Source organism: Bos grunniens, chromosome 4, assembly GCF_055505025.1.
Source record: "Bos grunniens cultivar Pamir isolate PY7600 chromosome 4, Bosgru_T2T1.0, whole genome shotgun sequence".
Lineage (NCBI taxonomy): Eukaryota > Metazoa > Chordata > Mammalia > Artiodactyla > Bovidae > Bos > Bos grunniens.
The window spans coordinates 116,278,581-116,293,521 of record NC_141168.1 but is presented as its reverse complement, the minus strand read 5'-3'; positions in this window follow the sequence as shown (position 1 = coordinate 116,293,521).

Sequence of the window (14,941 nt, the reverse complement as noted above, 5' to 3'; positions counted from 1 at the left end):
CTTCACCAATCTGCCTGCTGGCATTTACTTTTGTAGGCTTCCAAGTTTCTCATATATTCTTTCCAGATTTGTAGTTGTATTCAGTGGAGGAGAAAGTCTGATACATGCGCACTTTATTTTACCCAGAGCTGGAACTCTAAGCTCCATACCTGGAGAAGGAAAAGATAACCCTCTCCACTATTCTTGCCTGGAAAATCCCACAGAGAGAAGCCTGGCAGGCTACAGTCCATGGGACCACAAAGTGTCAGACATGCCTGAGGACATGTGCATGCACCCACGCAAGCTCCATAACTATTGCTGAGCAATAGGAGAAATCTCACAAGTATCCTTTCATACCTGGATGCCTGTTGGCATCATGCTGTAATAGCCAACAGAGGTAAAACCAAAGGGAGGGAATCTTATGAAATAAAATTCATATTTTATGGCAAGACAAGAAAAATTTAAACATTAAAAATTCTTCTCTGCCTTTTGGCCCCCTCTCTCCCCATACTGCATTGAATATCTACATTATACGTTGATCAGACCTCCCCCATTGGCAGGAATACCTCCTTAACCATAAAGAACAATATTCTCCTAGCATCACCAAGAAAGTACAGTCGCTCAGTCGTGACCGACTCTTTGCGACTCCACAGACTGTAACCTACCAGCCTTCTCCATCCATGGGATTTTCCAGGCAAGAGTACTGGAGTGGGTTGCCATTGCATTTCCTAAAAGATAACACGTATTTTTGATGTTTTAAGGGGCCATGATGACAGTCAAATCTAGATTATATAAACTGTCAAAAATAAGTTATTTGATGTCCAGCACTGTGTCTCAAAAAATGGTGCCTAACCCCAGAACTCAGAACACACAGGCTGCCATCCTGCTCACTGTGGCAGTTCTGATTGCTAGGCCTGTTTCTAAACAGGCTTTTTAGCTTTTTAGCACATAGAACAAGTGAAAGAATATGCACTTTTACATACATAAACAAATGCACTTTTAAATATCTATGTGCTCAAACAGCTGTCAAAAACCATGAGTTCTTTATAGCTTCTAATTGAATTTCATATCACTTACCCTGGTTTTTCCCTTACTGCATATTTCTGACAGTCAAAAATCTCAATAATTTAGCCATTTGCTCAATCTTATATTACATAAAGGGCTTTCCTGGTAGCTCAGTGGTAAAGAATCTAGCTGCCAATCTGGAGAGGTGTATTGGGTCCCTGGGTCTGGAAGATACCCTAGAGAAGGAAATGGCAACCCATTCCAGAATTTTTGCCTGGGAAATCCCATGGACAGAGGAGGCTGGCAGGCTACTGTCTATGGGGTCTTAAAGAGTAGGAAATGATGTAGCCACTGAAGTACAAAAGCAAACAAGCAAAAAAATATCACATAAATGTAGTTTAATGCTTACTAATTCATACCACTTTGAAAAACAAACACTGAGAAAACAAACTATGGAGAGGTGCTCAAATAAAGGAGATACATTTCCCTCCTTTAGCCTGCAGGTATCTGCCTGTTTCAAAGACTATGAGGGTTAAATTTCTCTTTCATTCCTGTGGATGTGATTGTTATTCAAATGAAATATGTTTAAGTAGACTGGTGACTATATTCCTTTGGATTTTAAAAATTATTATTACTTTATTTCTGTTGTTATTTTTATGGCTTTCATTGCTGTTTTGATTTACAAAGCCATAGAATTAAAATGGTTAATAATTGTTGAAACCATAAAAAGGTATCTTCAGAGACATGTACTCTTTTTTACCCTTTTCCCTACTGGTAAACACTATCAGTAGTTTCTAGTTTATCTTTCCTCAGTTTCTAATTGCAAAAATCAGCATTTATTTATTTTTATTTCCCTTTCATATTATACAAAAGCCAGTGTACTTACTGAAACCCAATAAGGCTCCTGGGCACAAAAGCCTTCCTGTGTCCCCTTCCCCGAGTTCCAAAGGGCAGGTTCAAATATTTGCTGATAAGGAAAGAAAGGAGATGCAGAGACAAGGGGGAGCAGCCAAGAAACAACAGTGTAGCCCTGCGGCAGGCCCTGTTTCAGTTCAGTTCAGCTGCTCAGTCGTGTCTGACTCTTTGCAACTCCATGAATTGCAGCACGCCAGGCCTCACTGTCCATCACCAACTCCCAGAGTCCACCCAAACCCATGTCCATTGAGTCGGTGATGCCATCCAACCATCTCATCCTCTGTTGTCCCTTTGTCCTTCTGCCCTCAATCTTTCCCAGCATCAGGGTCTTTTCAAATGAGTCAGCTCTTCGCATCAGGTGGCCAAAGTATTGGAGTTTCAGCTTCAGCATCAGTCCTTCCAATGAACACCCAGGACTGATCTCCTTTAGGATGGACTGGTTGGATCTCCTTGCAGTCCAAGGGACTGTCAAGAGTCTTCTCTAACACCACAGTTCAAAAGCATCAATTCTTCAGTGCTTTACTTTCTTAATAATCCAACTCTCACATCCATACATGACTACTGTAAAAACCATAACCTGGACTAGACGGATCTTTGTTGGCAAAGTAATTCAGATTACATCATGTGAAATGCTGCACTGGGTAAAGCACAAGCTGGAATCAAGATTGCCGAAGAAATATCAATAACCTCAGATACGCAGGTGACTCCACCCTTATGTCATAAAGTGAAGAGGAAGTGAAGAGCCTCTTGGTGAAAGTGAAAGAGGAGAGTGAAAAAGTTGGCTTAAAACTCAACATTCAAAATACTAAGATCATGGCATCCAGTTCTATCTCTTTATGGCAAATAGATGGGGAAACAATGACAGATTTTATTTTCTTTGGCTCCAAAGTCACTACAGATGGTGACTGCATTCATGAAATTGAAAGATGCTTACTCCTTGGAAGAAAAGTTATGACCAACCTAGAGAGCATATTAAAAAGCAAAGACATTACTTTGCCCACAAAGGTGACTCTAGTAAAAGCTATGATTTTTCCAGTAGTCATGTATGGATGTGAGAGCTGGACCATAAAGAAAGCTGAGTGATGAAGAATTTATGCCTTTGAAATGTGGTGTTGGTTGGGGAAGACTCTTGAGAGTCCCTTGGACTGCAAGGAGATCAAACCAGTCAATCCGAAAAGAAATATATCCTGAATATTCATTGGAAGGACTGATGCTGAAGCTGAAACTCCAATAATTCGTTCACCTGAAGTGAAGAACTGACTCATTGGACAAGACCCTGATGCTGGGAAAGAGTGAAGGCAGGAAGAGAAGGGGATGACAGAGGATGAGATGGTTGGATGACATCACTAACCGAATGGACATGAGTTTGAGCAAGCTCCCTGAGTTGGTGATGAGCAAGGAAGCCTGGTGTGCTGAAGTCCCTGGAGTCACAAAGAGTCGCAAAGAGTGATGGAACTGACCTGAACTGAACTACTGGATGAGGCACTGTTCTTTCCAGAGAAGGTCCCTTACCACCTGAAGCTGGGTGACCTGTGGATTGAAAGACTGCAGGCCCCATGTGTATCCTGATCCTTATCAGCAACCCCACCACCTTGTCCATTGTGACTTAGACATTAAAGAATCCGCATTTAATTGTAGGAGACCTGGGTTTGATCTCCAGTTTGAGAAGATCCCCTGGAGAAGGGCAAGGCAACCTGCTCCAGTATTCTTGCCTGGATAATCACCCTGGACAGAGGAGCCTGGTGGGCTACAGTCCAGGAGGTCGCAAAGAGTCAAATATGACTGAACCACAAAGTACATATTCCCTTGTCTCTAAAACTCACAACCTACCTGGGACACACATGAACCCACTGTAACATCCTTCATAAAAGATATAAAGCTTCTCTTTTCTACTTCTCACAAAAGTCTGTCTCCAAGTTTTAATTTGGTGTTGGGCTACAGAGGCTAGATTTGACTTTAGTTTCCTATTGCAATGTTATTGTGTCAGTTTTGATGAATTATTGACCTACTTTAAAAAGTTCTCAAATTTGACACTATTAACATTTTTTATAAGAGAATTTTCTTTGCTGTAGGGCCTTTCCTGTGCATTATAGAATTTTATTTGTACCATCTCCCAGTTATCAAGTCAAAAATGTCTCCAGACTTCGCCAGAAGTCCTCAAACAGGAACAGTGGCAAATTTGTCATGATTGAAAAATACCGATTTAGAGTATTGTCTTATATTTTGGATCTAATCTTTTTTTTAATATAAATTTATTTAATTGGAGGCTAATTGCTTTACAATATTGTATTGGTTTTGCCATACATTAACATGAATCCACCACAGATATACACGAGTTCCCCATCCCTCCTCCCTCCCCATACCATCCCTCTGGGTCATCCCAGTGCACCAGCCCCAAGCATCCTGTATTATGCATCATACTTGGACTGGCGATTCATTTCATATATGGTATTATACATGTTTCAATGCCATTCTCCCAAATCATCCCACCTTCTCCCTCTCCCACAAAATCCAAAAGACTGTTCTATACATCTGTGTCTCTTTTGCTGTCTCGCATACAGGGTTATCGTTACCATCTTTCTAAATTCCATATATATGTGTTAGTATACTGTATTGGTGTTTTTCTTTCTGGCTTACTTCACTCTGTATAATTGGCTCCAGTTTCATCCACCTCATTAGAACTGATTCACATATATTATTTTTAATGGCTGAGTAATCACTGAGAGTCGAAGAACTGATGCTTTTGAACTGTGGTGTTGGAGAAGACTCTTGAGAGTCCCTTGGACTGCAAGGAGATCCAACCAGTCCATTGTGAAGGAGATCAGCCCTGGGATTTCTTTGGAAGGAATGATGCTAAAGCTGAAACTCCAGTACTTTGGCCACCTCATGCGAAGAGTTGACTCATTGGAAAAGACTCTGATGCTGGGAGGGATTTGGGGCAGGAGGAGAAGGGGACAACAGAGGATGAGATGGCTGGATGGCATCACTGACTCAATGGACGTGAGTCTAAATGAACTCCAGGAGCTGGTGATGGACAAGGAGGCCTGGCGTACTGTGATTCATGGGGTCGCAAAGAGTCGGACACGACTGAGCAACTGAACTGAACTGAAGTGAATACTCCATTGTGTATATGTACCACAGCTTTCTTATCCATTCATCTGCCAATGGACATCTAGGTTGCTTCCATGTCCTGGCTATTATAAACAGTGCTGCGATGAACATTGGGGTACATGTGTCTCTTTCAATTCTGGTTTCCTCAGTGTGTATGCCCAGCAGTGGGATTGCTGGATCATAAGTCAGTTCTATTTCCAGTTTTTTAAGGAATCTCCACACTGTTCTCCATAGTGGCTGTATTTGTTTGCATTCCCACCAACAGTGTAAGAGGGTTCCCTTTTCTCCATACCCTCTCCAGCATTTATTGCTTGTAGACTTTTGGATAGCAGCCATTCTGACTGGTGTGAAATAGTACCTCCTAGTGGTTTTCATTTGCATTTCTCTGATAATGAGTAATGTTGAGTATCTTTTCATGTGTTTGTTAGCCATGTGTATGTCTTCTTTGGAGAAATGTCTGTTTAGTTCTTTGCCCCATTTTTTGATTGGGTCATTTATTTTTCTGGAATTGAGCTGTAGGAGTTGCTTGTATATTTTTGAGATTAGTTGTTTGTCAGTTGCTTCATTTGCTATTATTTTCTCCCATTCTGAAGTCTGTCTTCTCACCTGGTTTATAGTTTCCTTTGTTGTGCAGAAGCTTTTAAGTTTAATTAGGTCCCATTTGTTTATTTTGCTTTTAGTTCCAATATTCTGGGAGGTGGGTCATAGAGGATCATCCTGCAAACATTATCCTAAATGGTGAAAAATTGAAAGCATTTCCCCTAAAGTCAGGAACAAGACAAGGGTGCTCACTTTCACCACTACTATTCAACATAGTTTTGGCAGTGTTGGCCACAGCAATCAGAGGAGAAAAAGAAATAAAAGGAATCCAAATTGAAGGAATCCAAATTCTAAAAGAAGAAGTAAAACTCTCACTGTTTGCAGATAACATGATCTTCTACACAGAAAACCCTAAAGACTCCACCAGAAAATTGCTAGAGCTAATCAATGAATACAGTAAAGTTGCAGGATATACAATCAACACACAGAAATCCCTTGCATTCCTACACACTAATAATGAGAAAATAGAAAGAGAAATTAAGGAAACAATTCCACTCATCATTGCAACGAAAATAATAAAATACTTAGGAATATATCTACCTAAAGAAACTAAAGACCTATATATATATATATATATATATATATATATATATACATATATATATATAAGAAAGAGCTTTCCCCTAAGAAAGAGCTGAAACTACAAAACTCATTGAAATTAATGGAGTAGATTGAGAAAAGAATAAATTATGGGAAAGTATGTGGAGGACACAGAAGGCCAGCTGAGAACTACTGATAAGTCTGAGCTTCGGATTTCTAGCCAGCTGGCTCCTTGCACAAGCATCCTCCAGTCGGAAGACTTCCTGTGCCGCCCATCCCAAGACAGCCTCGCGATGACAGGCCTAAGGGCTGGTGATAACCTGGTTTCTCCTCACCCCAAACTTATTTTTTACTCTAATTCTTCAAACTCTGACTCCTGTGGCATCATAGAGGCCCACTTTGCATATTTGCTTTATTTTCTCCAAGTCTTATTTATCTGTTAAAAAAAATACAACTGAATAGTGGAAACTCAGGAAGGAACCATTCAATGTTTAACGCAAATGTATGACCTGGTCTAGAACAGTACCACAAAACCTGAATCTGGAAAACTCTGCATCATGGGGAAAGGTATTGATTTTATTTTGAAGTGACACAGAAGAATCTCAAGTTACTAGATTTAAACAGTTTTAACAATCATAAGGGCTTCTTAAGTGGTTCCATGATAAAGAATATTCCTGCCAATGTAGGAGACACAGAAGACATGGGTACAATTCCTGGGTCAGGAAGATTCCCTGGAGAACGAAATGGCACCCCACTCTACTGTTCTTGCCCGGGAAAACCCATGGACAGAAGAGTCTGGCCAGCTCAGTCCATGGGGTCACAAAGAGTCAAAAAGAGTGACTGAGCATGACACTCTTAAGCGTAAAATCATCTGGTCCTTCCAGCTCTGCTCCCAGACACAGATCTTATGGATGAGCATTCTTAACTGAACTTCACTTTGTTATCCCCCTAGTGTGAAGCATGATGATGTTTAATATGTGCCCACACACACATGCACATATGCATATGTACACACATACTCACAGGTATTTTACCAATTATATCATGGGAAAATAGATAAAATAAATAGAAAATAAAAGAGATAATAACATCTGCTGGATCATGGAAAAAGCAAGAGAGTTCCAGAAATACATCTATTTCTGCTTTATTAACTATGCCAAAGCCTCTGGCTGGGTGCATCACAATAAACTGTGGGAAATTATTAAAGAGATGGGAATACCAGACCACCTGACCTGCCTCTTGAGAAATTTGTATGCAGGTCAGGAAGCAACAGTTAGAACTGGATATGGAACAACAGACTGGTTCCAAATAGGAAAAGGAGTACATCAAGGCTGTATATTGTCACCCTGCTTATTTAACTTCTATGCAGAGTACATCATGAGAAATGCTGGGCTGGTAGAAGCACAAGCTGGATTCAAGATTGCCAGAAGAAATATCAATAACCTCAGATATGCAGATGACACCACCCTTATGGCAGAAAGTGAAGAGGAACTAAAAAGCCTCCTGATGAAAGTGAAAGAGGAGAGTGAAAAAGTTGGCTTAAAGCTCAACATTCAGAAAAATAAGATCATGGCATCTGGTCTCATCATTTCATGAGAAATAGATGGGGAAACAGTGGAAACAGTGTCAGACATTACTTTTTTGGGCTCCAAATCACCTCAGATGGTGACTGCAGCCATGAAATTAAAAGATGCTTACTCCTTGGAAGGAAAGTTCTGACCAACCTAGATAGCATATTCAAAAGCAGAGACATTACTTTGCTAACAAAGGTCCATCTAGTCAAGGCTATGGTTTTTCCAGTGGTCATGTATGGATGTGAGAGTTGGACTGTGAAGAAAGCTGAGCGCCAAAGAATTGATGCTCTTGAACTGTGGTGTTGAAGAAGACTCTTAAGAGTCCCTTGGACTGCAAGGAGATCCAACCAGTCCATTCTAAAGGAGATCAGTCTTGGGTGTTCATTGGAAGGACTGATGCTGAAGCTGAAACTCCAATACTTTGGCCACCTCATGTGAAGAGTTGACTCATTGGAAAAGATCCTGATGCTGGGAGGGATTGAGGGCAGGAGGAGAAGGGGACAACAGAGGATGAGATGGCTTGATGGCATCACTGACTTGATGGACATGAGTTTGAATGAACTCTAGGAGTTGGTGATGGACAGGGAGGCCTGGTGTGCTGCAATTTATGGGGTCGCAAAGAGTCGGACATGACTGAGCAACTGAACTGATTAAGAAAATACATTTTTTTTTCCCATAGGATTTTTTCATCCTAGTGGTTCGAGACTAGTATTTTGTTCTTGGGCAATCACCCCAGAGTAGATCATCAGTGCAGTGCTGCCAAAAGTTGCATTAACCTCATAGCCCACAGGATTCTAAGTTGCTCCATCATCTTTGTGGCTATTATTTGGGTTTGCTTCTTAACCACCTCTGCTTATGTTCATGCTTTTATCCTCAGCACCAGCATAGTGCCTGGGTGCTTAAGAGTTGGGGCTTCATAGGTTCCTTTTATCAAATGAAAAAAAAAAAAAAATACAGGAACTTCTAACAGCCTAATGATATTCTCTGAAAAGTCTGCACCATCTCGTCCACCAAATGCACCCTGTTCAACTTGTGTTCCCTGTTGTGGGAATAGCTTTGTATGTGTGTTCATTGTAGGATGAGGTTGTTCTGCAGCATCTATAAGGAGGTCCTCCCTCTGCTTGGACAAAGCTGACCTAGTGTCATCACTCCCCACCTGCCCTCCAGGCTCAAGTTCAACCTGGAACCTGGGGAAGGAGATGGGACACAATTGGCTTTTCCTCTCCTGTGTGACCTTTTGCTCACTCTCCTTTCCCCCAAGCCAGAGAGTTCTGAACCCTTCATGACAGAGTCAAGAAGGAATAAAAAGGACCTGACTCTGCAGGTGAATCTGGCATTTGCCCTGGGTGTACTCTTGCCATCGATGATGTTTGAGGCCCTTTAGCACACAGCCCATTGCCAACATCTTCTAAGATCCCCTAATGCTCCCTTTTGGTTTCAGCATTTTAGTCTGGAGTGCTTCTGCTTCATTGGTTAGTCCATGGCCCCATCCTTAGGGCTTGAGCTGTCCTTTGGCCTCCAGTCTCTGGGCTACTGACCTCTCTTGGCCTCTTTCAGGAAGCCCCCTTAAACTGATTGCAGCAAAATTTCTCTACCACTAAAAATATAAAACATCCAGTTAAATATGTATTTCAGGTAAGCAGATCATTTTTAGCTTAAATGCATCTCAATATTATGTGAGAAATTCAGACCTACCTGGAGATGCTATATTTTGTCTGGTAACCCTAGTCCCCTATGGATCTGAAAACACTGCCAGTAGGAGGGTGATTACCTCCCCTATTCAGCTCTTTTCAGTTGCCACAGGTTGCTTCTATTTGTCTCTTTCTTCTCTTCTCTCCCTGGAGACTTTTCTTTTTGGACACTGGTAGTTGTTTGCCAAGCCACACCTCCCCCTCCTTGTTGGAGAGGCTGGCACCTACAGTCCTTCTCCCAAAAAATCCTCTGTTAATGCCCAACAGTTCTCCAGGCAATTTTTCAAATGAAGGTCAAGCTTCTGCCATGACATTTCTGAGTCCTGAGTAAGGATATCTGGCACCTCACTTTGAGAAACTGGAGTAACTTACCAACTAGGCCAGTTCTCAGCTCTTCTGGCTTCAGTTACAGCTAAGAGACAAAATTCTAGTGTCAGCATCTTCTTTCACATTTCTTTTTGCTTCCTTACTTTATACCATTTCTTTGGGAAAGAATTTTACCAGAATGATTGGATGAAGATGTATGAGCATTTGTGTGACTCATAAAACTCCGCTGAGCCTCATTTTACTGTTTTCCCCAATTCTTCACAGCAGGCCTCTGACTGCCTCCCACCTGCAACCAAAGCCATCCGCATCACAGGGACCTGAAGGCATCACAAGTTCAGATGCTGACAAGGGCTCACTCTCCTCCTTATAGCATCATCATTATAGCCTTCATTTCAAGGGAGAGCAAGTAGGAGCAGACTTTAGGATTGCAATAGACACCCCAAGGCCCTTAAGCTACACACTGGCCCTGACTGGATGGAGTCAGCAAGGTTTAAGTCAGGAATCATGGCTTCTAGGGAGCTCAGGACAGAAGTCTCAGTGGGGTTTTGTGCATCTCTGTTCAAACAGTCCAGCAAGGTTGGCTTGTCGGTCATGCAGGGGAAACCAAATCAGATTTGGAGGCTGCCAAAGAATTGATGCTTTTGAACTGTGGTGTTGGAGAAGACTCTCAAGAGTCCCTTGGACTGTGAGGAGATCCAACCAGTCCCTTTTACAGGAGATAAGTCCTGGGTGTTCTTTGGAAAGAACGATGCTAAAGCTGAAACTCCAGTACTTTGGCCACCTCAGGCGAAGAGTTGACTCATTGGAAAAGACTCTAATGCTGGGAGGGATTGGGGGCAGGAGGAGAAGGGGACAACAGAGGATGAGATGGCTGGATGGTATCACCGACTCCACGGACATGAGTTTAAGTGAACTCCAGGACTTGGTGATGGACAGGGAGGCCTGGCGTGCTGCAGTTTATGGGGTCGCAAAGAGTCGGACATGACTGAGTGACTGAACTAAACTGAACTGAAGGAAGGGCTGGACTTCAGACAACACATCATCATGAATCGTACAGTCCTTGTCATGGCCCACCATGAGCACAAGACCCCCAGGTATCTCCAGAGAGAGTTTTCCAGTCAAGTTGTTGATCTGTCTTGTTTAACACAGCACTTAAGAGTCCCTGAGTATTAACTAGTAGGAAAAGCAAAATATAGACATTTGTCGCTCACTTTGGCGTTCCTCTCACCACAAGACAAGGAAAGATGCTGAGATGTCAAGTTGCTGTATCTGCATATGGGATTAGTATTTGGCTCTCTTCGGAAATGCATCCTGCCAAGCTGTCTACCATATTTTATAATCCCTCACCTCTCTGAATTGAGCATTATTAATACCACTTGAGATGATAAAACAATATAGGTCCCTTTCCTTGTTAATCCACACAAGTAGTTATTGAGTGATTATTTCATATCAGACTCTTTCCTTGCCTCTGAGGAGACAATAGCAAAAAATAAGTCCTTGCCCTCTTGAAACTTTCATTCTGGGAAGTAGAATTAAGTAGAATATAACATAGCATATTATGCAACATCATGCAAACAAGGATTAAAAGGGAGAATCAGGAATTGGAGAGGAAAGATGCTACTTTACCTATGGTGGTCAGGCAGGCATGTTTGGGCATGGTTTCATTTAAAAAGAGATCAAAAAGAAATGAGAATGTGTCAAATACCTTCAAGACTTGATCTTGTATTCTCAGCCTCCAGAGCTGTGAGAAGTAAATGTTTGTCATTTAAGCCAAAACAAACAAACAAACAAAAAAACTTAGCAAGTAGTTAGTTTCCATCTTCAGGGCTGGATTAAGCATCAGTTTAAAATTCCCTGGATGGATGGGATGGAGGTGTAGGGGTGTGAGGGAGGTCTCAGTGGGAGGGGATATCTGGGTACTTATGGCTGATTCACTTCATTGTACAGCGGAATCTAACACATTATAAAGCAGCTATAACCCAATGGAAAAAAAAAAATAAGTGAAATGCACTTGGCTGAGCACTGCGGGCTGGCTGTGCATTTCCAGGGGGCTCTGCAAGCCCAGGCTCCTGTCCTCACGACACTCTCCTCTGCCCTCCTTTCAGGCTTAGCTATAAAGTCTATGCCTGACGAGCTCCTTTCCCCACTATATTATTCTTCCTCATCCTCAATCCCTGGATAGAGTCAGTTCCCAAAGCTGAGATGTCTCTGTCTCCTTCTGGATTTCTCTGTGCTTGCTTCTAGCCTCCAGAGAGAGCCACTTTTCACGCATTTCTTGTTGAAATACCTTACCTGCACTAAAACCCTTATAATTTAAGTGGTTGTAAAGTTGAATAAAGTATCTCTGATGAGTAGTTCATATCACTAAACTATAACACTTTCAGAAGTAGGACATCTAACTTTTTGATGAAAATCTTCATAAATACATATTTTAAGAATTATTTTGAAAAGTGGGCTGGGCTGGTGCACTGGGACAACCCAGAGGGATGGTACCGGGAGGGAGGAGGGAGGGGGGTTCGGGATGGGGAACATGTGTATACCTGTGGTGGATTCATGTTGATATATGTCAAAACCAATACAATATTGTAAAGTAATTAACCTCCAATTAAAATAAATAAAAAAAAGTTACACAAGTCTTAAAGGAAAGATGCAGAGCTTGGTGACAGAAAAAAGAAGAAAATACTACTTTTCTGAAAGTTCTAGGATTTACTCTAAATGGACTTTCACTTTTCTTTCAACCAAAGGAAAAAGGAAAGCCTGCCCCTTGTCACAGTTCCCATTTCAGCAACAAAGTTACATGTCAGTTTACTGGAAGCACAAGATTTTCTGCCACTAAATGCTGGGATGTATCATATGTAAATTTACATGAAAATTTCTAAGATGCTGTCATTAAAAATATATTTTTTAGGAACCACACCAAAGATAATTTTATTAGACAGCATTTTGAGCAATTGTAGATGAAACTTAAAGGCATATCATTCAAGCATAGCTCAGAAAGTCTCTTCTGTGGGAGGCTATGTTTACATGGTCCAAAATTATGGCTTTCCCCTTTCCAATTCAATCAAAAGATAAAATTTAGAGTAGAAAGTAGGTTGGAAATTTATTAGACTATCTTTCCTAAATAGCACTGATGACTGTTGTATTCCTAAGTACATGAATATTCGTATATATCTTCAACAGTGAAAAGAACATAGCTCATATGTGTCTGTTCTATGCAATCCATGACAACATTCAAGAAAATTTTGTTTATAAATTTGTGTATTTGTACATACACACAGATGCATACACGCACATAGTTGAATTGTGTTCTATTGTGTTCTATATAGCAACCTATAAATTATATATCCCTTCTCATTTTTTAAAATATTATAATCCAAAACCTAATAAAAAAGAGCAAGTGATATCACAGGTATTTATCATGATCTAGTACATACATAATTATTGTATGATATATGCTAAAAAATGAAATGTATAAAAAGAACTCTGGGGACACAGAAGAAGAAGCAAGAAAATAAACTGGAGTAGACACAAAATATTTCATGGGAGATGTGATATTTGGACAAGACTTTGAAGAATTAGTAAATGTTGATTAATATGGAAGAGAAAGGCCAGTGTTCCTTTTAGAAAGAACAGCCTGTGAGGTGTAGCAGGCTCTCTACCATCTTGGTGGACAGTGTATGGCAGAGCAGAGTATGGCAGAGTGGCCAGAGGTGCAGCATGGGCTGAAGAGGCTGTAGTGTATCCACCAGACTAACGGGCCTCCGTCAAAGATTTACATCATTGAAGAAGTAAACTAGGGAGGTCATGATTGGTCATATGATCATGGGTTTCAGAAAAATGAATGTAGAGTTGGGTTAATGCTGAGAAGACCACTTAAGAATTCACACTCAATGCACAAAGTAGCTACGCTTACCATTCCTATGATGGGCCACCACACTTGCTGATTTACTAATTAATCTTTTTCCGGGTCATGTTTTTCAATGAAGTCTACTACACTTCCAACTTCTATCAATATTTGAGTGATCTGCTACTTTTAGTTGCTCTTTTCCCCTTGTGCATTTTTTTTTGCCCTGGACTCACTTTATCTTTATCCTTCATCCTGTTTTTCAGAGTTTCTGGAGGATGTGCCTAGCAGGATGTGAGTTTAATGACATTCTACAACGAATAGTAGAATTTCATTAAATTTGTAAACCAAGGTGGCCTCACTACATTCACATCTCAGTTTTTTGTCATCTCCAGTGAAAATCAAAGTCATGTTTGGTTATATTTTAGTTTAATTCCATTTGGGCTACAAAATTCAAACACATAACAGCAACTTAGAATTGTGAGTCAAATAACCTCATTTCGTAAATTTAGAAAGTGAGTTTCACAAAGGTTAAGGTTATGCCTCAAAACAATAGGACTACACTAGAAGCCCACTGAAACTAAATCTTTTGACTCTTCTCACAAAGACTATTTCTATGATAATCAAGTTTATAAGGTTTTCTGGAGAGCTATAGAGTTGAGGTGCCCAACCACAGAAGCTGACTATCCAGATAGATTTTTTTTCTTACTTTAGGAAAAAGCAGTGAGTCAGTCTGCATGTAAATGTCATCAAAAAGCCTCAAATGCAAATTATTCTCTTCTTAATAGAATATGGTGCTATCTCTAAACGTGTTGAAATTAAAGGTCTCCATGTTCTCAGTCCGATTCATTAATTTGTTAACCTTTATTTAGCAGCTGGTAGATGGAAGACTGCCAAAATAATAAACAGTCAATGTTTCTTTGTATCTTCCAATATTCATAGCATTTGATGGTAGAGTTAATTGGAGGAGACATCATTATTTTATGCATCATTTTTGGGTGAAAGTAATAAAAGGCCACTGAATGGTTTCATACAAAGGATCTCTGACGGCTGTAGATCGTGTTGTGAAAGTGATATTTACCCAGTGCTGCAGATGGTTTGAAATGATAGGCTTTAGTTCGCCATTTGGAATCACGATGACAAGTAGACTACTAAAGTTATTTTTGTATTGAAACGCTTGCACCCATCAGTAAGTGAAGAGTTTGAACTTTAGAACATATTGATCTTAAAATACACAATGATCCATACGTCAGTGAATTAGACAATCACCAATCTGTGTTCATAACAATCATACTCACTTGAAAGAAAATTATGTGACGAGAGGGTGAGAATCATTTAGAATTAAATAGAAATAA